Raw genomic sequence first — 27,169 nt, forward strand, 5'->3', positions numbered from 1 at the left:
CTGACCCAGGTTCTATCAGTGCCTCCTGGTCAGTCTGGACCCAAGTGCCTCGTTGGGGCTTAGGTGGAGTAGGGGAAGGGGAATCCTGCTGTTAACCTGATCTCTGTCTTCACATGGCCTTCTTGGCCATCCCACGAATGCATGGCTTTCTAGGACCATCCACAATTACTAAGCAGGGTCCCTATTCAAAAACAATCGAAAGGCTAAGAGACTCTTGTCTCTTTCTTTCCAAAGTTCAGCAATAGTTTGTGTTTTAAGCCATGGCACTTCATCATTAGGGAGTGACACTTTGGGTCATACCTAAGTTCTAGTTGGTTTTGTTAATTTTGTTTTGTTTTAAACAGAAGCCCCTTCCAGTGTGCCTTTCTTCTGCACTTTCTCCTCATCAGCCGAGGCAGGAAGCTCCTCATCAGCCGAGGGCAGTTGACGAAGACATTGTCATGGGTCAGCAAAAGTGCATTATTACTCATAGCCTCCAAGGCAGGCAGCTGCTAGACACAAGGACAGAGCACCAGGACTATGTTTTGCCTCCCACTGGCTCCTGGTTTCCTCCTGCCAGCCCCCTTCCTTTTCACCCCAGCCTTAGAAAGGGGTCTGTAGTCCTCTGGCTTCTACCAGGGAAACCTTTAGTCATGCTTCAGCCCCTCCAGCTGCATTCAGACCTGGAGACGTGTTTCATATTGGCAGCAGACGCTTTGAACACTAGCAACTTGTCTGAGAAATATAACTCACAGAGTCTTTGCAATGACGACTTATTTCCTATCATTATAATGTTGATGGAAAAGAAAGAGCCCTGCCTTCAGCAACTTAAAAACTGTGCCTCTCCCTCCCCACTTCTTCCTCCTAGAAGATAAGCTTCCCTTGTCATGCCAGGGCAAGGACCGGTGGGTAGAAAAAAGAGTGAAGATAATTTTGTCCACTGGTCCTCAAGGACCAATTAGGAGGCTCCAACTTACAACAGACATCAATCTCCTGGGATCTGAGCATCTCCCAGGGTCAGGCTGCCAAAGGTAAAAGAAGCAAGCATCTTGACTCACTTTGTCCAGAGCAGGATGACTTAGACAGGCCGGAGAACCGAGCTGATGAGGCAGGTCATCAGGGCGGAAAGGACTGGGAAGTGGGATTCCCATCCAAGATGACATCCCTCTAGTGCACCAACCTGTTAAAGCTGGGATGGATCGCTGCTCTCTGCAGGCCTCTTTGTGATATGAGATCAGCGTCTGCTCTGGGGCACTCAGAAGACCCACCTGCTAAGTCCTTGTCCTGGGATTCGTACAAGGGAAATTTGAACCACCAGGATTGTTTCTCTAACAGGAAATGTATGCATGTGCATGGGCTAAAAATATGGGGGGGGGGCGGTGTCAGGTAGGCAGGATGGGCAGAGAGAGGTAAAGAGGTAAGGGAGCCATTTCAGAAAGACTGGGATGCTGGGGAGATGGAAGGCTCGTAACAGTGATCCACAGCTGGGGGATGGCTGCCACAGCTGTCCTGATTTGTACCCCAGCTTTCCCTTCACTGACCAGAAACTCACTGCCTCTCCCCTAGCCCAGGAGCAGCGGGGATCCAAGGTCCTAGGGCTAACTGTCAGGATACCAAGAGAGCTAGGTCATGAACAACCAGGAGCTCTGACTCCTCTGAACAAACAGGAATTTTTTCAGATGAAGCAGCAAGTTGGCTAGAGGGTCTTCTTTAGAGCTCAAACCCAGTTAGCAGACTCAGTAACCAACCAGTAGGTTCCATGCACTGTGTGAGCAACTGACGTGCCATTAGGAGAAGACAGAGACTGCTGAGGGTAGTGACTAAAGACATAACAAAATGAAAATTTTCCCTGAGCTGAGGTGACGTCAGAGTCAAGAGTCCATAAGGGCTGGGGAAGAGAAAGAAGGCAAAGCAGGCTTCAGGTCCCCAACTACACCCGTTCTGAAGCCCAAAGAGAAAATGAAAGGAGCCTAAAGTTTCCAAGGATATCCACAAAGCAGGAAATAAGATGGTGGGGCAACATCACAAAGACCCAAAGGCAGAACTGAGGGTGCTCCTCGGGGCAGAACATCTGCTCAGTATGAAAAGCCCTGTCTGAGTCTCAGCATGGCAAAACAAAACAAGACCCGAGAGAGGAAGATTCTGAGTCAAACTGTCAACCAAGGATTTGATGGAGTCAGTGCTGGCTGTGTGAGAACTCACCTTATTTCCCATTCAACAACATTAAAACCAACGAAACAAACAAACACATATCTAGAGGTGATATGCCAGCAAAACCAACAGTTCTGAATACTGTGACCACATAAGGAAATGTTGTAGAAGGAGCCATGACTCTACCGAAGGGAAATCCAGAGGGACAGGAATGGGGTACTACACCACTGTGTTCCTGACCCTGGGGATCTGTCTCTCCTGCATCAAAGCACACAACCAGATTATATGACTGAGTGACATTTCCATGTGCACACTGGGTTCATGCCTTCCAATATAGTTCAGACATTTTAACTTAATTTTATTTTTTTACTTATTTGCTTTACATCCTGCTCACTGCCCTCCCCTCCTGCTTACCCCCTCCCGCAATCCTTCCCCCATCTCTCAACCCTCTTTTCATCTGAGCAGGTGCCCCCCCCCCCCCCGGGTATGCCCTCCAACCTGGCGCTTCACATCTTTGTGAGGCTAGGCGCTTCCTCTCCCACTGAGGCCAAACAAGGCAGCCCAGCTAGAAGAACATATCCTACATATAGGCACCAGTTTTTGGGGTAGTCCCTGTTCTGGTTGTTTGGGACCTACATGAAAACCAAGCAACACATCTGCTACATATGTGCAGGGAAGTCTAGGTCCAGCCTGTGTGTGCTCTTTGGTTGGTGGTTCAGACTCTGAGATCCTCAAGGGTCTAGGTTAGTTGGCTTTGTTGGTCTTCCTGTGGAGTTCCTATCCCCTTCAGGGCCCATAATTCTTCCTCCTGTTCTTCCATAAGAGTCCCCAGGCTTCATCCACTGTTGGGCTGTGTGCATCTGTCTGAGTCAGTTCTGGGTGGAGCCTCTCAGAGGACTTCATGTTCCTGTCTGTAGTTCAGTCTTTTAATTGACCTCTAGTCAGAATCTAGAGATAACTACATTTATGCAACAAAATGCAATAGAAAGTAGGTAATATACTATTGTTATACTATATACACACTGTGTGAAATACTATATAACATGTCTATATAGTGCTATATTTTATACTGTTAAAGTAGTTATATTTTCATTTTTTAAACAGGGTCTCATTATGTATCCCAGGTTGGCCTTGAGCTCTACCATGCTTAAGTAAATATATATATATATACACACACATACATTTACTATATATATACATTTACTATATATATGTGTGTGTGTATATGTATCCTATAATATCATTTATTATAATATATGTATATTATAAATAAATATATAATAAATATAATAAACATTATTATACATACTATTTAAAGCATTATATCTTGGTGCTGGAGAGATGGCTTGGTCAGTGGCTAAGAGCATTTGTTGCTCTTGTAAAGGACCTGGACTCAGTTCCCAGTATATATGTGACAGCTCACAACCATCTATAACTCCATTTCCAGAGTATCCAGTGTTCTGGGGAGCACCAGGCACACATGTGATACACATACATACATGCAAAACAAACAACCATATATATAAAATATAAAATAAATAAACTGAAAACAATCTAAAAGCATTATATTTTATGTATAATAACAGAATGTAGAATCATACTATAATACAGGATATGTAGTTTTCATGGCTATTCAATGCAAAATTAGAAATTGGTGAAGAAATGCCATCAAGATGAAAGAGAAAGATCAAGCATTATGGAGTATGACAGCCTGTAGTCATAACATTTAGGAGACAGAGGCAGGAAAATTCCTGTGAGTTCAAGACCACTGTGATCCACAATAGTGAGTTCCAAGCCAGTTAGGATCTACAGTGAGTGATAAGCTGCCTCAAATTCCCAAAAGTGAAAAAGAAAACAAACAAACAAAAAAAGCTGAAAGAGAAAAGAGGTTTGAACTTAGAATTTTAATACATATACTAATCTGGATGGATGGGTAAAATTACATGCTATATGGTGTAATACATATAATATAGTATGTGTTACATAATAAATAGCATATACAGTATCATGTGGGATTATGTATAATTGCACCATATATAATACTATGTATTATTTTATATGTTTTACACTGTTAAGATTTAAATTTATATAGTATGTATAGATTTTACATAGTATGTATTATATATTATATAACACTATATACTAAAAATAAATACGATTAAATATAGGATTACTATTGCTGTTGTTGTTTTGAGATAGGGTCTCACTATGTAGTCCTGACTGGCTTCAAGCTGGTGATCCCCCTCCTATGATCTCCCTAATGCTGGGATTGCAGGTATGTGCTACCTTGACTGACAAAAACTGTGAACTCTTGACTATACATGTTAGTTCTATACTTCTGACCAGCCTAAGTGAAGCTGCCTAAGAGTTGAATAACTTCTACACAGAGATTTGGTGGAGGAGAGCTGAGGAAAGTCTTCTTAGAGGGCATCTGGTTTACTATCTTCTTTCATAGACAATAGACTTAGGTGGGGACCAGAGTGACATGATGCTAAGGAAGGGCCACCAGTTGAAGAAGTATCCTGGAAAGAGAACTGCCCATAGTGAGGCACAGCACCGACCAAAAGAAAAAGCCTAGACCAGAAGCTTGATGCTGTGCTCTTTTTGTTTGGTTGGTTTTTGGCCTGCCTCTGCCTCCCAAGTGCTGGGATTAAAGGCATGCACCACCACGCCCAGCTGATGCTGTGCTCTTAAAGAGCCTTCAGAAGAGGAGAAGCATTTAGGACCACCTAGAAGGCAGCTGGCTAGACTTTAAAGAAGCCTGGAGAAATGAGACCAGATCCCACTTGCTTAGAAAATCCATGATAGCTTGAGAGAAGCAGATTCGGGTAAACAGAAGGTACATTGGAGCTGCTAGAGAGGGTGCTGGTCAAAGGATAATTGTTTCTTAATATGTCCAATACACCAGAAATGTGTGAGGTCACAGCCACGAGAGCCCACTGGTTTCTGTTCCAGTTGCATAGATACTGATAGGCTGGGTCTGTATCTGTAGCCCCAGCATTCAGGAGGATGGGGAAGGAGACAGTGAGTTGAAGGCTAGCCTAAGCTACATACTAAAACCCTCTCTTAAAAGAACAAAAGAAAGAAAAAGAGGAAGGAAGGGAGGAGAGGAGGGATCAGGGAAGAAAGGCCGATGATGATAAAAGGCCTAAGTACTAGAACTTGTCTAAGGCCTGTAGCCAACAAATAGCCAGTAGGAACTGAGACTTTGCTGGGTCAGTTTAAAAAGTGATTTTCTGCAGGGCTCCAATCAAAGCATGCCAACAAGTCTTTCCTCATTGAGGAAACAATGTATATAGTTCTGTTCTCAGGGAAACAATGTATACAGTTCTGTTCTTGAGCCTGAGTAAGAAACCAGCTTCTCTGTATAGTGCAACCATCTGGAATGAACTAGAACTCATGGGTTTACCCCACAGGACTCAGAAAATTCCCACCTGGAAGGCACCTGGAGTTTGGGGTCCTCTTTTTCCAAGGTTGGAGCATCTACGGTACCTCTTAAGGACATAGAGATCAACAACAAGTCTCTGAACAAGTCCTTGCTTTGCACATCCTGAGCCTTGCCTTTGTCCTCCAATCAACCTCAAGCACACATTAATGGCCCTAAGGGTCCATGAGACCCGAGGTAGCCTTCACAGCCCCTTCTGTGTCTCCCTGGGAACTTCTGCCTGCATTGAGCTTTCGGGGCAGAGAGGCAGGCAGAGAGGCAGGCAGGCAGGCAGGCAGGCAGGCCCAGGAGAATATGTATGTCAGTTAAGGTTTGTCGTTTACACGTGGAGATCATTAACGAGACTTATTTTTAAATTGTAATTGCAAAATGTAAATGCTCCCCAAACTGATGTGTAATTGCTACCCCTCCACCCCAGCCCTTCCCCTCTGCTGCCAGCTTTGCAAGGAGAGAATTAGAGAATAAAAAGGGGGTGGATTATGTAAGCAAAACGATTTTAAAAAAAGAGAGCGAGAGCTAAGAATTTAAGTGAGACAGCTGGCAGCTTCTCTGATTGCCACACTTCCAGCATTAGCTACAAAAATTGTCCTTGCCAATCGCACCCATCCAAGCAATAGTGTCAACTGTGTTTAGTCTTCAGGACACACCATACTGCCGCTCACTTGGAGAGACAATTCAGTGGTGAGTCGGTGTGTCTGGGAATTCAGGGTTAGAGGTTGGGTTCGTATTTTCCATCTTCTAGGTGGAAACCCCCATTCTCCCAAAAGACACAGCCACGCAGGAATTTTAAGTCAGGCAAACCATCTCCCCGGAGGCTAGCAATTCTAAGATGGCACAGGGCACAGAGCATAGGCTGGCCTGTATGGACCTAGCAACAACCTTAGCCAGAAGAGAGTAGGGGAGAGTCACAATGGCACCTTAGTCCCAGAGAAAGTCACTAGACTTGGCTTTATGAAGCAACACACTCAAACTAGCTCAACATATCTGCAAGACAGCCCCAGGCTTTCTCTCTGTCTTTTAGGTTCCCCTTCCTTATTCCTCAAAGCCTCCTCCTATCCTCTATGTACAATGAACTACAAGTACTGTGTACTCAGGCTCCTAATATCAAAAGAATTGCCAACCATGACTTCAGGGTAATTGCCCCTCAAAATGTAGTTCTGCCTTGACTCAAGTGGATGTCTACTCATAGTAGAGCATGCTGATCTCATCACTACACATCAGTACCACACCACAGTGCCTGCAGACAGGAAGTGGGACAGTCATAGCTGCCTGCTCTTCACTTCTCAGATATCATCCAGCATCTAGGAGTGCCTATGACTACTAACTACCTGCTTGGGAATCTAGGGTGACCACATTCAGTGCCTGTATTGGCAACTTTCTCCTTTATAAGGTTTGCCTGAGCAACATGGCAATAATTACCAACTCCAAAAGGAAGGATGATGGGTGGTAAGGTTTACAGGGACCCTGAGACATCATGAAAACATACAAATCCCAGACAAGGTCCTTGAGAGTTGTGACTGGATCTCACCATCATAGATCCAGCCCCAATCATGATACTCAGGGAAGAGAAAGGGGGTTGTTTTGGATAACTGGACTTCTAAATTGCTAACGATACTGCTACATAAGTCTGTGGGGTCTAAAGGGAGCTAAAATCCAAAAACCAAACCAAAGTATAAAAAACAAAACCAAAACAACAACAACAAAAAAAAAACCAACCAAACAACAAAACCTAAAAAACTAAACCTCAACAAAACCCACACTCACACCTGCTAGGAAGTTTGGGTGGGAGTTTTCTATTCAAAGTACTCAATACAGTCTAAGGAACTATTTCTCTGAATCCATCGGAAACATCTGGGGTGCAGTTTCCTCCTCACTTGTCAAATCCTTTGGGGTCCATATGTGTGGGTCATCCTCACCTACTCCACAGAATCAGAGTCTCTGACTACTGAACTGACATTTATCACCAACACCCCTGGGGGATTCTCAGGCAACCCTTACTCCAGCCTTGTGCAAGTGATCATCAGCATGGGATGCATGCAAGGCCCATCCATCTGCACCTCAGAGAACAGGAAGTGCACAGAGAGAACACAGCATGGGTTTGGCTGGGGAGGTGGCAGAAAGACAGAAAATATAAGCAGTGCTTGCTGTCTAAAGCTGTCTTTGCTAGCTGACTGCTCAGGTAACCAATTGATGCTAGAGGGATTTTGAGGGAAGGACAGTGTGTGTGTGTGTGTGTGTGTGTGTGTGTGTGTGTTTCAGCATGTGTCAAAGGACAGAAAAGCATGCCTTACTGTTGGAGGATCCCACTGCCTCTGGGATGGTCTTCAGGGGGTCTGCCCCCTCTTCTCACTTCCAGCTGGGCCAGAAACACCTCTAGTCAGCTATAGAGAGAGTACCTGCAGAAGGAAGGAGACAGCGCGTCTCAGAAGGGGCACTGGCACACAGAGGACTGGGCTCTCCTCCCCAGGACATGCCCTATGATAGAAACGGTAGATCTAGTTCCTCTGCATATGACCCCTGTGTAATTATTGCTCAACTCTCTCTCCTCAGTATGGCTACTGAGCCCTGCCCAAATCTTTGTAGACCCCAGACTTTGTCACACTTGAACTTGCCCTGTGGTTGCCTTTCTGGTTTCTTGATCTGAAGTGGACTACAGCCTCCTGTTCAGCAGTGGAAAGGGCTCTAGGAGTGAATTTGGACACTGGGAGAGTCACTCAACACCTTGTAAGATGGGAAGTCAGGGGAAGAGGGAGCAGGGTCCGGATTGGTGACTGGCAGGCTTTGGCTAGGGTCTGAAGAGACAACGGCTGGGTTAAGACAGGAGGGGCTTGAGGAAAACAGGAAAATGGGGAGGAGAAGTCAACAGGGGAATAGACTAGAACCAAAGAAAGACAACCCGACGCTTAAAAGGAGCCTTGGCTGCCTGCCTTTAAAAGTTATTTTTAGGCTCAAGTGAATTAATTCTGTGAATTAATTTTTGCAATATTGGAAATGAACCATGTCCAAGGCAGAGTCTTGGTGGTCAGCCTCACCATTTCGTCTTGACAGATCCATCCCAATCATTACATTACCTTCTCCTATGCTTGAGTTGCTAATTTGACTCCAAGAAGGCTCTGCTAGGAGCCAGGATGGAGCAGGGGCCACTCTCAGTTGCACTTTCAGGGCAGAAGTGGTCAGAGCCTCCAGCCAAGAGCCCTAGCCCTGTCCATGAGGCACATGCATCTGTAACATCAGCGGCCTCTTCCTAGTTAACACCAACTTAGTAAAAACACATTTGCACCTCAGCAACAAATGTAATTAACTAGTGGCATGACAGCAGGAGCAGAGTCAAGCAGCCCAGCCTAGAGCTCCAAGAGATAATAAGGGAGGGTGTGCTAGGATAGGATGAGTTTGAGAGATGTTCCAAGGGTGAACAGGTAGCCAGGGGAACCTCCACTAACAAATGCCCTCTGGCTTAAGACAACCCCCCTGCCTTCTTCACATCCTACACTCCTCTCAAGGAGAGAGAAATACTGAGACACATTTACAAGTCCCTCTGGGCATGGGGAGAGCCACTCAGAGAGGCCAGAAAAATCAGCACCAGTGGAGAATGGAGCACTGTGGGTACCAAATTACTCCTGTCTCATTCCCTTGCCCTGTTCCTCCTCCATGTAACCTTGTCCATGAAGTCTGTAGCAAGCCTCAGGGCTGCAAACCTGGGACGCATGTCTGATTCCTCTTCTCCAAGATATGCACGGTTTTCACTCCCTGTCATGATTCCTTCTCATCTCTTCCTCATGAGAGATAAAAGTCATCTTTCAGCCGGGCATGGTGGCGCATGCCTTTAATCCCAGCACTTGGGAGGCAGAGGCAGGCGGATTTCTGAGTTCGAGGCCAGCCTGGTCTACAGAGTGAGTTCCAGGACAGCCAGGACTACACAGAGAAACCCTGTCTCGAAAAACCAAAAAAAAAAAAAAAAAAAGTCATCTTTCCTCTTTTCCATTCCCAGCGGCACAACCTAGACAGGGCCATCCTCCCTGGCCACAGTTGTCATAGTCTTTCCTGGTACAGACCATCAGCCCTTAGGGCATCCATTCCAGTGACTTATCTATACGCAGTGAGCATTCATGGCCTTTCATGGGCTTACAGCTGGGCCACCACCAGTATGCCCAATGGTATCTTGCCGTGGGAGACACTCAGAAGAGTGTCTACACTAGTGAGTATATGGGTCCCTGTCTTTTTAGATTCATTCTCCTCTGCATACTTAGGGGTCCACTCTTTCCACCCAGTCATGATCACTCTCCTGTGCCACACCTGGCCCACAGCCTCCCAGCCTCTCAATACTCCCATTCTATATTTCCACCTGATAAGACCCTATCTATTCTTCAATGCTCATCTCAATCAGGTGGCCGGCCAAAATTTTTTCTTCCTCTGTGTTTCTAGAATGCTGCTTGTCATTCTCTGGAAGTGCTTGCTGTGTTCTCTTATGCTATGGCTATTTTATATTTCTGTCATCTCTTTCCAAACTGTTAACCCTTCAGAGCCAGGAAGCACATCTTAAAAGTTCTTCAGTCTCTAAATTACCTTCATAGAAAATACCTTATTTAATTCTTTTTTTTTTAAGGTTTATTTGTGAATACACTGTCAGTTTCTTCAGGGCACCGAATCCCATTACATTTGGTTGTGAGCCATTATGTGGTTGGTGGGAATTGATCCCAGGATGTGCTCCTAACCACTGAGCCATCTCTCTAGTCCCCTTATTTACTTCTTAAAGCTAATCTTAGAAGTAATGTATTATTGCCTTTAACAAAACACATACACTTATTATAGAAAATACATACATAAATAAGAGGAGTAAAGTTGTTATTGTATTATATTTTCTGCTCTAATATGATGGCCATGTTTGATATTTGAAATAAGATGCTTGTTTCTTAAAATAGTACCATATTATGCAGACAATTTTGTATTTGACAATATAGTATATACACACTTTTATATAAGAGAATTAATCATGATCATCAATTTGTTGTTTTTGAGACAGTATTTCTCTGTGTAGCTCTAACTATCCTGCTCTGTAGACTAGGCTGGACTTGAACTCAGAGACCCTCTTGCATCTGCTTCCTGAGTGCTAGGATTAAAGGTGTGTGCAACAACTCCCAACTGGATTCCATTATTTTAATAGCTATATGGCATTACATTTTATGAATGGGCTATAAATTTTCACCTAAATTTTTATTCTACTTAAATTATTTCCAGTTTTGCTATCATCAACAAGTAGTGATCATGCTTGCTAGCTAACTTGTATACCAGGCCTGTTCATTTTCCTGGGGTAAGTTTTATATGGAATTTCCAAGCCCAAAGATGCATTCATTTAAAGAACTTCTACAGAATCCCAACAGGAGTGTCATTCCTATTCCTGTCCTACTAGCAGCATATGGGAAACACCTTTTTCCTTGCCAAGTAGTTGTTCCCATTTTCTCAATGTGGCTAATGAGGCTTAGGAAAGTCAGACACGGGTGTGCTTGTGCCCAATCTCGTAGCATTTCCCTATCCTGACCTCTTTGTTCTTGCCAATGCAAAGAGAACACTTGCAATTGGCAGTGTTCTTTTCCGCAGAGGGGAAGGCAGAGGTGGACATGCCTAGAGGGCCATAATAGAGCCTGGCCAATGTCATCCACCCCCATCTAGTCTTCCATGTCTCTGAGTCTGATACGGCAGATGGGAGAACTGTTATGAGGTGCTGTTTATGGTACCCCCTCCCCTCTTCTGGGAAGGTGCAAATTGCTTCAGTTTAGCCTGTGTATTAAGACTCCACCATGTGCCTGGGCCTGAGCCCAAGATGAGTCAATCAATCTCCAACCTCTCCTCTTCCTCTCCCCCCTCCACCCTTCTCATTCCTTCCTCCCACACCACCTCTCTTTTTCTCTTCCCGTCCTTAAGATTTCATATTCTAGCGGGAGGATCAATGGATAGGAAGTACGGTAAACTGCCATGTGTGTTTGACAATGCTCCGTGCTGCTGCTTCTTATCCCCTCCTCTGGCAAGCACATGGAGATGAGGTCAGGGTCAGGGCTAGGTCCAGAGCTAGGCAAGGCAAGAAGCCCTGCCTGCTTCCCATGTCCCTCAGCCTCTGTCTCTCACCCAGCTCTTTATGGCCCTGGAGAGAGTGTGTGTTTGTGAGTGCGGAAGAGCTCCCTCCTGAGGACCCACTGCAGTCTTAAGGCTTCTGATTTCAGCCCTAGCTGTACTCCCACCCACCCTCAGGTGACACTGGGCTTCCTTGGCTGGGCTTCAGACCAGCATTAGTCGAAAGAAGCCCACCAGCCTCCCGCTCCACTCTGGGATTAATAAAATGCACATTAGTGAGAGGAAGAATGATCAGAGGTGACACCAGCATGCCCCCGCGGGGGACACTGCTTCAGGGTTACAATATACATAGATTTCTCCGTTCCCAGAACTGACAAGCAGCTATCTCCACTTGTTTCCCTGCCGCCCACAGAAAGCTCGGAGGCAGAAATATAGCCTGTAATCTCCTTTCTGTCACTGACAGTGATTCCTCTGAGCGTAAGAAGGGCAGCTCACATGTCAGAAAGCTTCGAGGAAGATGAAAGACAGTAACAGGATGGAAGGGAGAAAGAAACTGCAGATGCGCGGCTGCCATCCTTCCTAACATCACCTCAGCGACCAGTGTGTTCCTTTTCCACAGGACAAAGATCTCCACCACGCTATTCTTCACTATTCAAAGTCTTCCTCCTTTAGCAGACACCCTGGGACGATACTGCCTAATCCTGGGCTGGAGCTGGACAAACAACCTGAGAGTCAGGACTGAGTCATGGAGGCAGACCCAGAGAATGGAGCCCCTGTGACCTGATGTGAAAATCCAGATGTTAGAAGACAAGGAAGGAACCAGAGTTTCCATTGGAGATGAAGTCCCTTTCATCCCTACTACCTCCCCTAAACAATGGAGTGCAGCTTGCAGCTCCTTCGCTGCTCTGGGCCCTTTCTTGTTGCCCAAGTTCATCTTAGCTGGACTTCCTCTGGCTAGGAGGGCAGCTTCCCCAGAGAATGCCTTTACCAGTTTTGCACTTGGGTGTTTTGCAGATAAACAGGACAATAATATAGAGAGCTTCTGGACCTTCAAGAGCCTGGATTGAAACCTGGGAGCAGATGTGCTCCTTTGGAGTCTGTATCATATTCAATTTACCAAGCCTCTTCTGTGCAGACCCCCAACAGCTTTCCAAAGCCAAGAAGATGAAACCCTAGATATTTTAAGCTCTTGTCCTTCATTTTCAGTGTGGGCCATGTCCTCTGACCCAATCCCCAGAACTTCTGGACTTGAACCTTTGTACCAGATGAGAGAGGCTGCCACTATCCAACACCCAATACACACACACACACACACACACACACACACTAGCTTGTACACCCTGTTTCCTGGTAAAGAACCCACTGCTTCCTGTCTTTCTCCCTCCAGCACCTACCAATCCCTAAGGCTAGTTCCGGACTAGTCCCTCCGCAGGTGAAGATCTGTTCCATCTATCTATCTGTCTGTCTGTCTATCTATCTATCTATCTATCTATCTATCCATCATCCATTTACCCATCATGGACCCTTTAACCGTTTCTACTGAACTTCCGCTCTTTAAGTAAAATCTCCCTGACGGCATTCTGAACCTGGGCCTTTATTTCTTGTACTCCCTCTGTGAACGCCTAGGTGAGCCTGTGTAAACTATCATTCTTGCTAACTATCTTGCAAACTATCATTCTTGTCACACAGGAGGAGACATTGCTAGAAAATATTAACTCAGATCAATGCTTGATCCTTTCAGCGAAGAGTTCGCCAACTTAGTTATTAGTATTCATTGCTGAAGACATTGCAAATTCTCTGTATTTACTGATGTCCCGGAACTGAGCGCTTTTGACAGAGGATGAGTTCACATGCTTCCTGCACTCCCGGAGTGTGAGAAAACTGGCGCAGACAAGTGATGCCAGTCAAACACGGATCCAATGGCAGGTCTCGCCCTCCTTGTGTAACCTGAATATTCTCCACCGTAATGTAATAAACTTTCCTATTTCTGTAAAATAGGAACTGCAATGCCTAACTCATGGGGTGTGTCTGAGGATGTTACGCTATCATATCACATATACACATACGTAGTGTGTTTAGGGGGCAGTAAAGGGCATGCTTAGACATCGTTTAGTTGAAAACATCTACCCATCTTTCAAGAGTCAGCTCTTCACATTTGTAATCTATCACTATTTGCCCTGTATTATAGTTTCACTGACCACACAGGTGATTTTTGTTTTAGTATAGAAATGGCACAACCTAAAATTATTGGGTTTGTCCTGCTTGGTTTTGTTGTTACCACTGCTGTTCTTCGATTTAGGTTTCTAAATCTCAATTCTTGAAATGGTTTCTCTATACTAATTATGTATTTTCAGAGTCAATATGTTTAACGGAAGTAGGAAAAAAAGTATTAAACTCCAGAGATGCATTGCTCATGTAATAATCTGAATTTGTTTAAATTCTTGCCTGCATCTGATTTGGTAACTCTCTCAATGTGTTCCTGTAAGTCACTTATATGTATATTTTTAGACTCAGTTGCTATTTTACACTATAACTATTCATGTTATAAATGAGATTGAAGCTCAACTGTCCGCCTGCACACACGCCCCTCTGCCCACCTGTCTACTTGTACACATGTCCCTCTGTCCCCCTGTCCCTCTGCCCCCTGCACCTTTGTTTACCTGCCCACCTGCCCCTCTGTCCACCTGCACCTTTGTTTACCTGCCCACCTGCCCCTCTGTCCACCTGCACCTTTGTTTACCTGCCCACCTGCCCCTCTGTCCACCTGCACCTTTGTTTACCTGCCCACCTGCCCCTCTGTCCACCTGCCCCTCTTTGTCCACCTGCCCCTCTTTGTCCACCTGCCCCTAGCTAGGGAAAAGATGTCAAGAAGCAGAGCTTCCTCTCTACCTCACTTGGGAAATAAGAATTTTTCTTCTCGTCATTTGGTAAGTCCGTGACATTTCGTTTGACAAAGGATGTAGGGAAAGCCTCTCCAGGGACTAGTTTTGGGACCAAGCTCTGATAATATTGCTTTATTGAAAAGGGATGCCAGGAACTGATCTCTGGATGGCCTTTACATGAAATAATTTATGCAGGAAAAAAAAAGAAACGTGTATTTTTAAAGACACACACATTGATCTACACATAGTTACAATGTCAATGGTAAGGACAGCACGCAGGCACACACATGCGCATGTGTGTGGGTACACAGAGAGAGAGGGAGAGGGAGAGGGAGGGAGGGAGAGAGAGAAAGAGAGAGAGAGGGAGAGGAAGAGGGAGAAGGAGGGAGGGAGAGAGAAAGAGAGAGAGGGAGAGAGAGAGAGAGATTTTAGACTCTTTCCCCAAACATATAAATACACAGATTCTTATTCATGTTTATGCCCGTGGCCACACACAACAAAAAGGCAAAGGACTCCAAGTCAGGCGATATACAGCCTACATGCATGCTCACTTGCTGCCCACACAAATGCCCACTTGTTAAGCAGTGGCTTTCCCTTCTATTATACCCTTTGGGGAAAACTGCAATTTTCCCCACACATGAAAATTTCAGTCATTAAGGAATGCACAAGAATCATGTCATCGAAGAGATTAATTTCTCTGTGCCTCCTTGCCTTGACCAAGTCAGAGCCCTGCTTCCTCCTGTGCGACCACACTCTGTGGGAGTTGGTGCCAACCAGAAGACCTGCTGCCCAAGGCACAGGTCCACTCAGGAGGATTTATACCCTGAGCCTCACTCAGGCCTCCACTGTAACCTTCTCTGAGGAGAGCTGAAGAAGGATAAAAAGAAAGGGAAATGAAATGTCCATAAAACTCTCATTCAGATTCCACTCAGTAATAGAAGGGATGGAGAAGGATGCACTTAAAATGCCTTGCTCTCCAAGCTGCTTGCAAAGGGCTGGATTGGCAAGGACCTGAAAACTAGGCATTCTCTTTCCACCGTGGAGAATTTTGACTTGGGCTCTATGTACAGCCCAGGATGCCTGTTCTTGTAGAATGAGCCCATGAAAACTCAAAGAGGCTAGAAACTGCCCCAGGATTAACACTACACTGCTCTGGGCCCTGGTTTTTCCTTATGTCAGTAAGAAGGTTAGAAGTGGATGGTCACTTCCATCATGACCTTGCCACATTAGTAAGACTTTCCAAACCTCCACATCCTCTAGACCACTTATGCATTCCAAAGTATGTCCAATCACGTCCATAGGCTTTTTGTGTAAGTTGTACAGTAGGTGTAAGGGTGGTAGTGCTACAATCAATACTTCCAGTAAACAGACAGGGAAATCAAAACCGAGGCCTAATTGTCTTGGTTAAGGTCACAAAAAGAGTCAGCATTGATTCAACCTCCATGGGGTAACTCACCATTTAAAACAGCAACACAATGTTGTGAAAGCCCTAGAGTTTGCACTAACAATTTTTTTCTTATTTTGTAGGTCATATTTGTTGAATAATAATTGAACTGTGTGTGGTGTAAGATAAAGGCCCTGGGAAAAATGGCCCTTCCTTTGGGGAAAAGGATGCATCCTCTTTTGGCTATCAGAGAAGGAAGCTAATATTCAGTTACTCAACAGGTGTTTGCAGAGTGCCTGCTTTGTCTAAGGAACTCTTCAGGATTGTGGCGTGAAGAGATAAAAAGCCCAGCCTTTATGAGGCTTGTACTTGATTGGAAGAGAGGTGGGAGCGGTGAAGACAGTCACATGACAACAAATGAGGGTTATAAATAAAATACCAAGTCAGATGACAGCACAAGCAGAAGAAAGGTAAAGGGAGGAGAGTGAGTTTTATACTCAGCAGGCCCTCATTGAGACTGTATGGGAGGAGGAGGGGAGATGAGAGAGAGAGAGAGAGAGAGCAGATGATTGAGGGGAAGGGTGGGTGTTGTGATTGGAATGAGAAATGTTCCTCATAGTCTTGGACTTTTAATTCTTGGTCCTCTGCTGACAGTGCAGATTACCTTTTTCTGCTTTGTCCTTGTGGTAAAGACATAAGCTCTTAGCTTGCTGGTCCTACTGCTAGGCCAACCATCTGGGATGGACTCCTATCCCTCTGGATCTGTAAGCACAAATAAACTCCACAAACTGCCTTGGGTCTTCCTTGGTCATAGTGTTTTATCACAGATGCCAAAAAGTATCAAATACAACTAATGACTATGATCAAAGTTCATCATTTGCACATGTGAAAATGTCATAATGAAACCCTGTTTTCTTGTTTTCACCTCTAGGACTGAACCCAGAGCCTCACACATGCTAAGGCAAACTGTTGGCCACTGGACTATATCCCCAGCTTGCTTTTTGCTTCTTTTAAATGCTGAGGTCTAACCTTCAGTGATGGGTGAATGCCTTTAATTTCAGCACTTGGGAGGCAGAGGCAGGCAGGCCTCTGTAAGATCACGGTCCACATGGTAAGCTCCAGGACATCCAGGGATACACAGTAAGACCCTGTCTCAAAGAAGGAGGAAGAGGAAGAGGAAGAGGGAGGCTTGGTCTTATTATGTTGCCCAGGCTAGCTTTGAACTAGCTCAGGCAGCCCTTGGATTTGTCGTCTCCATGCTTCAGCCTCCCACAGGAGCTGAGATTATAGCTCTGACAAAGTGGCATCAACTGGCTAAAATCCCTATTTTGCATAATTATATACTAGCAAGGGCCAAGGAAGTAGAGCACTTGTTTAGAATGTATAAGGCCTTGGCTTTGATCTCTGGCACCTCCAAAAACCAAATATTAACAAATGCTAATTTTTAAAAAAGAAAAAAAAAAGTAAGCCCTTCCAGTAACTTTAAAAATGGGAAAATAGGCCAGAATCTGAGAGACCAAGAAATATAAAATTCAGCTGAAAGGAGAAAAGAAGGAATCTGTAGGGAAACAGGCCCGGGGGCAAGATGTCTGCTACACTATAGAGGAGAGAATAGACAAGGGAAACCTTCCCTGCTGGGATAAGAGGAGGAAGTTTCTAATTCTCTCTGTGCAGAGTTTAACACATTCCTTCTCCATCCGCATCAGGTGTCCCTCTGGCATCTCCTCGGGCTATGGACTAAAGGCAGGTAGGTGAAGTGTTTGCCTCGGGCACAGAGTTCATGAGACACTAAGAGTGGAGGAATGAAGCAAGGCCAGCGGCAGTGGCCACATCTTGTCTACTCTCACTGAGGCCAAAGGAAAATCCATAGCACTGTCCCCACTTCACATATACACGTATCAAACTACCACATTGTGCCCAATAAACATGTACACATACATCGATTTCTGATAGTTTGCTTACCATGCATTTATGTCACTGATTTTTATTTTTCATTTTAAAAACAATTGCATTAAAATATTATTTCACTCGATGATTGAGTTTTGACTGTGTCCTTAAATTTTATGTTCAAGTCTAGGCATGAACATATTCAACAGCTTTGCTTGGGGAGGAACAGGAGGGGTCACAGCCACAAATGGCACCAACATGGGGAGATTGAAGTCCTGCATGGAAGACAGAAAGGGGGCCAGGATACTTTCCTAGGACAGGACCTTGAGGCATAGACAAGAGATTCCAGACATTTTTCTTCTTCTCTGAGACTCTTGGGAAGCTGAGCTTTCTGCAGTGAGGAGGAACTTTTGTATTTATCTACTGGAATGTTCACTAGAAAGATGATCACGCTGGAGAGGAATATACAGGTGAAGCTAATGAACATACAGTCTTAAAGCCCTGCCACAAAGCATCCACTGGGAGGATCAATCACAAAGGGCGTTCTACATCCTTAGAGGTTAGAGAAATTTGGAATTTAAGGAACATTCCTGAGAGAGGAATACCAGCAACCCCATGTGTCACCAAGGGAGGGCTTGGTCCCCAAACCAGCCAGACCCTTTTCCTCTAGAGCTCGCTGCTTCCTCCCAGTGTCCTCTGAACACCAGTGTCAAATCATAGGGCCTCCAGTGATGATCCTTCCCATGCCCTTATTAAAAATAAGATACATCTTGAACATATACGTGTTTGGAACCTTTTGTAACATAGCTCTTAGCTAACTTTCAGGCTTATTTCTTATGACTCTTCTTCAAGAACCAAGGGGGGAGAGCTAGCAAGTTACACTGCTAACGTCTCAATGTGCCCTGCACAATTCATGGTGAAACCTCATCCCATTGTGGTGACATGAAAAGGCAGATACTTGTAGGGAGTTACAAGGGCCCCGCCCTCATGGATGGGATCATACCCATATACAAGGTTAGCAGGCACTCCCTGGCTCTTCTGATCAAGCAAGCATTATCTTCAGAGTGAACCCTTACTGAATCAGCGGACATTTTGGTCTTGGATTTCCAGCCTCTAGAATTGGGAAATGTATATTCTTGTTAATAAACACCAGGACTAAGATGGCCAAATAGACCAAAGCTAAAACAGAGACTGCTTGTATTTGTGAACATAGTTTTATTCGAGTCTAACCACACCCATTTGTTGACTGCTTCCCACTATAGGGCATAGCTGAGTCCAGCAGTTGTACAAAGACAGCTGAAAAATCGCAAGAGTGAGAAGCCCTGGAATAACTACTGTCTGAGTCTTTGCAGGTCTGCTGACCCTGGTCTAGGTTAGGGTTCAAATACATTCTTCCCCTCCTATATAGCCTCTGCTCCCTGATTCCACCAAGCCTGTGTTCCCAGGTTGAGTCTGCTCTTCCCACGCTCTTTCATAGCTGCTCATTCTGTAAGAACTCAGCTTAAATGTTACTTATTCTGTGATGCCTCCTGAATTCCTGAAAAAAAAACAAAAAAAACAAAAAACAAAACGAAAACTCCTGTACCTCTTTAAAGTCATGCATGTTGTTATAGTGACCACATCATTCATCTGTCAGACTGGAATAATTTTCAGAATGAGAGAGAGCATGATTATAATTGCACAGGTTTCCATTGAGAGTATTTTTGACAAAGCAGGTCACATGGGCCCATCTCTTAGTGCCTGTTTCTTTCTGCCTTCGAAGGAAGAAATGGGTTACCTCGCCTAGCTACCTGCAAGCAGCAGCAAGCTTAAGGATAAGGAAAATGGTTGGTCACTTTTCTCTTCTTTTCTTTTCTTTCCTTTTGAGGAAGGGTCTCCCTTTGTAGCCTAGTCTGGTCTCAGATCTGTAATTTTCCTGCCTTAGCTTTTCCTGTACTGGCATTACAGATATGTACCACCTGTCTGGCTTTTTACAAGGAAATTCTGACCCTTAGAGTATACTTGTATGAAAATACAACCAATGAATACTTGTTAAAATAAAACAAAACAGGGTGCTGGCCCAAAGCTAGACACGATGACACTTTCTTGGACAGGCACATGCTGGAATATGAGCAGGTGTAGGAGCCACTAACTCAGTGGAGAGAAATTTACAGCAAGTGGTCATCTAGTGCTGATAAACATGACTTGCCCAGAACCACAGACCACCACGTGCTTGGGACACCCTGGGTAATGCCTGGCTTTCCTCCGCTCTTCCTCAGTTTCCTCCCAGCCCTGCCATTCCTCTCAGCAGCTTGTCCTCCTGGCATCTGCTCTCCTGGATGCTGGGACCCATATTCTGCTCTCAGGGTACCCATAGACATCAAAGTACTGGGCTAACAATGGCCAAAGCAGTCACAAGAGCTTGACTGTCTGCTCACTATGTTAGGAAAGAGCCAATTCAAGGACTCCGGCTTATTTTTGTGAGCTCTGAGTGAAGGCTGAATGCGGGGTGATGAGAATTTAGATATGCATCTCCCTTCATAAAATTCCAGCACATTCTATAGGCTTCTGCTCACTAAAATAAGAGATAGGAGACAGCAAGGGACAGATGACCCATTTAACATTCCTGGCACTCCCCCATCTGTTCTCTGCTGAACAGCTAGAGACATCTTTTTGAAGTGCAAATCTTATTCTACTATATCCCCATCCTTTCTGGGTCTCAGACACACTACTGGTTTCCCATTCCTCTTGTCATCCTACATCCCGAGGATGCCCATGAGAGTCAATGCAGCCTGTCCCTGCCTGTCTCTCCAGCCTCGCCTAGCTCATTTTCTGCACTTCAGGCCCCATGGTCTTTGGCCTTTCTAAATGGATGTGCTTCTTCCCACCACAGGGCCTTTGCATGGCTCTCACGTCTTCCTGGCATGAGCGCTCTCCTCATCTTCTTTGTTTTTACATCAAAGATGAAGGCCCACTTTCTTCAAGAAGCTCATGTCCACCCTTCAGGCCACACAAGGTCCTTTCCCTTTGTTGTATTTCCTAGAGTTGGAGCACTTGCTTAAGTTTGTAATTATACACGAAGTTGTATGAGGCCTGTTTTCCCCAATAGGCTAAAAATTCTCTATGAGCTGAGACTCAGGGTTATTTTTATCCACCCAGAACTCCCAGCATCTGATAACATTAAAAATATTAGGGGTTTAAATCCAGTTCAGCTGGTAGAGTTGTTGCCCAGCATGCATGGAGACCTGGACTCAGTCTCTGGCCCTCCGTAAAACCAGAATGGCACACATCCAAAATCCCAGCACTTGAGAGACGAAGGTAGGAGTATCAGAAGTTCAAAGCCACCCTCAGCTATACAATCAAGATAGCCTGTCTCAAGAGGGAAAAGGCAGTTGACAAGATAGACTCCATTCATGGGAAAAGAGCAGAGTAGTCACCTCTGACCTTTTCTCAGATTGACAGAAAAGGAGGTAGGGTTGCCTACCTGTTTCTCCTCATCCTCTTCCTTTAGTTTTCTCTTCTTTCTTACAAAGTTGTCTTTAAAAGCCTAGTGCATGGACAACCACAAGGAGTTTACACAAGTACAGGCCTCGGCTGCAAGTTCACACATAAAGGCAATCAAGCTAGGCAGACCTAGTTGAAGACAAATGGACCATGGATGAATAGGGTGAGCTGGTACCAACCAGCTAGGATAGGGGTGCACAGCCACTCTTGGCTCTCCTGTCAGCCTTCCCATAGCATTGATGGCTCACTGAGGACAGAGAGGAGCCCTCTCTTCTTAGGGCACCCTCACCTCTCCCTTTCCCTTCTTTCGTCCATGGTTTGAAAGTTCCCCTCTAAAATGCTCATGAAATTCATCTGCTTCCATTCAGTACTACAAAGCAGGATGTGCAAGGTGCTCAGGGCAGGAGGGCTCTGCTCTCACAACTGGACTCATGGTGCAGTCTGGAGGTTTTGCTTTTTGTTTTTGTTTTGTCGTGGTGGTGGTGGTGGTGGTGGTGGTGGTGGTGGTGGTTTTTGTCACTGGAATGGGTTCCTGCTAAAATGAATGAGTTTGGCTGATTTCTTTCTTGCCCTTCTGTCTCATGATGATAATCCCAAGAAGAGCCTTGCTCCAGGACTTCTCATCCCCCAGAACTGTGAGGGGACATTGACATGCACCACACACAACACACACACACACACAGACACACACACACAAATCACATTACATATCACATGCATTACAAACCACACTCACAGATATACACACACCATGCATACCACATATAACAAATACCTAACACACACTTAGTATCCAACGTGTAGTATTCTGTTACCACAATGTATATTTTTAAAAAGTCTCTTTCCCTGTTCCTTTTGTCCCTTCCTTGGCTGTCTCCTTTCTGCATTAGTGTATTCTTTTACACCTTGCTCCCACCCCAAACCAAGTTCCTTGAGGACAGATACTGTGCCTTCCATGTTCTACAACCCCAGGGATGGAGTTTTTCATAAGTGAGAAAGACTGTAGACTCATGGTCTTGCTCAAAGATTAATGTGAAGACACCTTCCAAATGTATGGAGCCACAGAGTAACTTTAAGCTCTGAGTAAGGTGCAGCACCAGGAAGCCACAGGGCATAGCTTCTACAGCTGTGCAGAAAAAGCATCCTCTAAGACCAACATCCACCCAACACTGAGACCTTCTAAACTCAGTCCACATGGAGACCGAGAAGAAGCCAGCTCCTTGGCTAGCTCACAGGAAGCCAGGAGAGCTAATTAGCTCACCCTGTCAGGTCTGGAGACACACTTAAAGCCCCTGTGTTCACCTAGACTTAGGTTGCCCCAGCCCAACACCAGAGCATCCTGGCAGCTGCACTTTTAATAAGATTGAGCAGAAAAGCTCTATCAGGTTCCAGCAGGGTAAAAACAAAACGGCTCTCACCTGACTGCTGCCTAGCTGAGCCATGTACCACAAGAAGGCTTTTCTGCACTGGGCCAATACATAACAGAGAATCCAGTGCCCTAGGTAGGTACTGCAGGCTGCCCGCCCCCGCAGGATGGTGAGGCAGCCCACCAGGTCAGGAGCACAGGGATTAATAATGCATCAATTTTAATGCAGGGAGAGGATTTTTTTTTTCTGCTTCACAAACAGCAAAGTGAATGTTTGAGCATCCCAGCAGGGGGTTAATGAGGACTCTGATTAGTTATTCGGGTTTCTCCACACTGCCTCCATCCATCCTGCTAGGGAGGAGGACAGGCAGGCAGCGGGGAGGGAGGGCTGCTTGCAGAAGGCCTACAATAACACATGGCTTGTTTCTGAGCAGGTTTCAACTGGAAACAGCAAGCACACTCCACCAGCACACACACACACACACACACACACACCAGAGCCCCAAACTGAAAAGGTCCTTGGAGATGACCTGGCCAAGCAAATTGGAAGTCCAGAGAGACTCGATTCTCCAGAACTGCAGGACTCCAAGGGAGCAGTGACAGCCCCCTACCCCACTCCCAAGATCTAGCCTGCTTGGTTTTTCCTGTTACTTGTAGTTGCCTCTCAGGCTCCATGTCCAAACCCAAGGGAATGTTCTGTGTTTCCCTGGGGAAGGCCAAAGAAACCCCTACAAGGATAAGCCCATACCAGCTAATGCTGTCAGTAGAGTGGTGCTTGAATGGAGTCCTTAATGGAAAAAATCTCTGCCTCTAACTCAGGTGAGTTGCCTGGTGCAAGATAGGATAGGGCCTTCCCAGCACCCCCAGGGCTGGAGCTCTGCTGTGGGCACTTACCCCACCCCTGAGCAGCTGTTATCCAGGCTTTCTACAAACGATCTAGGTCCCCTCCTGTTGACCGAAGGTCACAGATGAATCCTGCTCAGCTAGCCCCCAAAACACAGGGCACAAGAGAGGAGTGAAAGCATTCGGAGAAGCAGCATGCTCTCCGGGAAACTGCCAGGCCATAGAGTTTCCCACATTTTGATCAGAGGAGTTCCAAGTGAGAGCTTGCTAGTTCCCACCCACCCCAGTTCCCAGACTATCAGCTGCAGCCAGGACCCAGATCTGAAACAGCTTTTGTGTCACCACAAGCAAATGCCATCACAGTGAGGACCTTTTCCTGCAGGTGTTCTGAGATCAGTGTTTTGAAGGTCCCCAAGATGTCTCCCTCTGCATGCCTCAGAGGTCCTCCCCACCCATCACATCAATACCAAATTCTAAAAGTATGCACTGACTGAGGCCTTTGTCAACTCTTTGCAAGGTCAGAGGCAGTCCCTCAGTCACACACGGTCAGGCCCCTTTGGTCCTGAGTCTTCTAGAGGACTTGTGAACCACATTGCCACAATGGCTCCAGAGACTACAGAATTGCTTCACATCCATTCAGTCATGACAGCCAGCATCAGCGGAAAGGTTCCCTGTGCCAGTGCCAGTGCCCAGCACCTCACACACTGGGCCCTCACTCTTCCCTGAGGGTCGGGTATGTCTACAATTGCACAGTAGCACAGTGCTGCACAGTGAAACTTCCTGCAATGGTGGAACCCTTCCATCTGTGCTAGCCCACGCATGTGGTTATGCTATAACCAAGACTTTGCATTTTTGTTTATTTTTTTCAGTTTTATTTAGATATATAGGTGGTTAGCAGTTCCTGGTAACGTGCTCAATGTCCCACAGTTGGCAAAGACCATGACCAGGACTTGAACCTTGTTTGTTCCTTGGGCTCACTCACTTTTCCCAGGAGACTGCCCTAGAAGCATCATTAACCAAGCACCTGAAGCTGGTAAGGGCAGGATGTGAAGTTCATCCCACAAGCCAAGCCCTTGCAGTGCTCACTTGCTCTCTAACATCAAGTCTGCGAAATGCAAGCACGCCTCCAGGGGATGAGGAGCAAGGCTTGGTTTCTGTCTCCACGGTACTTCGAACTCAGTGTAGCTACAGTCAGGGAAGAGTGAGGATGGGAACCTGGACAGAGTCAGATGCCACTTGGATCTCTCACAGCAACAACTGGACCTCACCTCGGGCACCACCACTGCCTGTTCTGTGTTTGTTTCTTTGTGATCTTTACCTTGCAACAATGAAATAAACTCAACCACCTTTCTCCCCCTCCTTTGTCTCCTGCTTCCCAAATACATGGTAAAAACCCTCTCCTTCCCATGCCCTAAATCCTGTTGGGTTCGTGAGCTCTACAGCCTCTCCTAACCTCCTCAGCACCACATGCCCCTGGCCTCTGCACGTCTGTGTCTGCTGTCCCCTCTTCCTAGAAGGCCCCTTTCTGCCTAGTCTCCTGAGACCACTACCTACAGTCCTCAGGTCAAGTGATGCCCCCAGGGAGCTGTGTTGGAGACCCCGTACCTCTCCAATCCAACTCTCTCATGGCCTCAGGGACCTGAGTGTTACTGCTTGCCCTACTGAGTAGATTCAGCTTGCCTACTGAGTAGCAAAGATAAGCATGTTCCTCCACATGGTGCCCTCTGAGGTACTTTGGTGTTTCCTGTGTCTCATATGCCTTCAATGTGTCTGGCACAAGATGGAGGAGGTGGTAAGGTGTCCAGGTATATGCAATCACCTGCTCAGCCCTCCCTCACCCCATATGCACCCCCTTTCTCACCATGGGGTAGCTTGCAGGGAGGTGCGGAGGAGCATTCCTGATTTACCTCACAGCCTGCTCTCCTGAGGCACAGCAGGGAGACTTCCCACAGAACCAGGCTTCGCTGCTCAGCATGAACTCTGACAGCCTCACAGATATTTCAAAACAGTCGGCTGTACCCTCAACCAGAGCAGGCTTGGCTCTGTGACCTCCAAACTGGCCTCTCCCTTTGCTTCCTCCCCTCCTAATCTGCATCTCCATCAGGTAATTCACGGATAACAGCCTTGCACTGGGTCATAGGAAAGCTTGCTATCATCTGAGGGTGTGGTACGTGGGTCTTGCGATCTGGAAGTATTTCTTAATTTTCTTACTCCATGCCCCACCTCTTAGTATGCAGTGCCCTTCATGCAAATGCAACTGACACTCACCACTCTCCCGTGTGCTCAGGGAAGTTAGTCCCTGTTTCCCAATTTTACATGGTGGGGGTATGGGGGTGGGGGTATGGGGGTGGGGGTATGGGGGTGAGGGTATGGGGGTGGGCAGGAGGAGTGAGGTGATGGGGGTGACCCATGCTCAGTTCAGATCCAGACTTCCTGATTCTAAACTCAGCTGACCGAATGGAAGCACAGTCAAAAATCTTTATAAAAAAATGTAAGCCAAGCACGTTGGCACAGAGTTCTAATCCTGACACTGGGGAATCTGAGGCAGGAGGAGTGTTCAAGGCTGGCAAGACCCCACTGCAAATAAGGGTAAAGTGGGAAAGGAGAAAATATGCAAGAAATGTTTGAGTGATTTTTTTTTTTACTTTGTTTCATGTTTCAAGACAAAGTCTTGCTGTGTAACCCAGGCTGGCCTTGAACTCTCAATCCTCCTATGTCAGCACCCCCACCCCGTTCTGGGATTACAGATGTGCACTACATCCACCTAAAGCACAGTTTGTATCAAAGGATTGCAGAAGAAGCACAGGTTTAGAGGAGGAACAGAGAGATTTATCTGAGGGTGCACTGTGCTCAAGGGTTCAGTGGAGCCCAGAATAAAGCAGAAAACTTGAAATAGATTAGGGCTATATTATACGTCCCAGTTTACCGTACTATCTGGCTGCTTAGTTGCCTGATATTCCCCACAAAACTGTGACTCTGCTGTTTGGACCAGACTTGCACCACAACAAAACGTATCTGTCTTCCCCTTGGATCACCCTGGATCCCCAAGGCATACATAGCCTCTTTTTTGCTTTGGGTTCTCACAGCACTCATATATCCTAAGATTCTAACTGTCCCATTTTATCTAGGGCTAGGGCAGTTCAGCAGTTTGTGTCTGCTCCCTCCTAAGGCAGGGACAAATCTGGTTCACGTCTGTGTCACTCACAGTATCTAGTATTGTGCCATGGGCATAAGAGCTGATGGGTGGAATTTCATTGCTAACTGTGTCCCTAAAGGGGGTGGGGGGTTGTGGTGGTAAAGAGCACAAGGCTTTAGCCTGGATTCTTAGTGGTGAATGTAAAACGTAGGGGAATCACACCCTTGCTGCAGACCTTCAAGTCTGAGCTTTACGATGATGTGAAAGCTATTGTACTAGATTCAAGAGGGGCCTTATATATACAAGGCAACACAGGAGAGTAGCAGGACCATTGTAAGCACAGTAGGAGACAGTAAAAAGACCAGAATGAACCGGAGCCTGAAAACATCTTTGAACACACACACACCCTCCCTTCTCTCTCCCATAGAAAGCAATACTTGAAGCAAAATGAAAAGAAGCACAAGAGCTTGAGGCCGCCTCAGCCAGGGCAGACACAGGAGGGTACCGGGCAACCACCAGAAGGAAAACACAAGCTTTAACTCCCGAT

At 45.9% G+C, this 27,169-nt stretch overlaps 1 protein-coding gene across 6 annotated transcripts in view; it reads right to left on the minus strand.

The window, feature by feature from the left end:
- The window catches only part of Pknox2 (PBX/knotted 1 homeobox 2), a 259,179-nt gene that overhangs the window by 88,414 nt on the left and 143,596 nt on the right, over positions 1 to 27,169 (minus strand). For 5 of the 6 annotated variants that reach the window (XM_085844523.1, XM_021173027.3, XM_029481797.2 and 2 more), the window contains one exon: positions 7,867 to 7,971. The exons of the other annotated variant lie outside the window; for it this stretch is intronic. The gene's annotated coding sequence lies outside the window, so the exon portion shown is untranslated. The remainder of the gene's footprint in view (positions 1 to 7,866; positions 7,972 to 27,169) is intronic. 6 annotated transcript variants of the gene reach the window in all.

Source organism: Mus caroli, unplaced genomic scaffold, assembly GCF_978045245.1.
Source record: "Mus caroli unplaced genomic scaffold, Mus_caroli_1 scaffold_11, whole genome shotgun sequence".
NCBI lineage: Eukaryota > Metazoa > Chordata > Mammalia > Rodentia > Muridae > Mus > Mus caroli.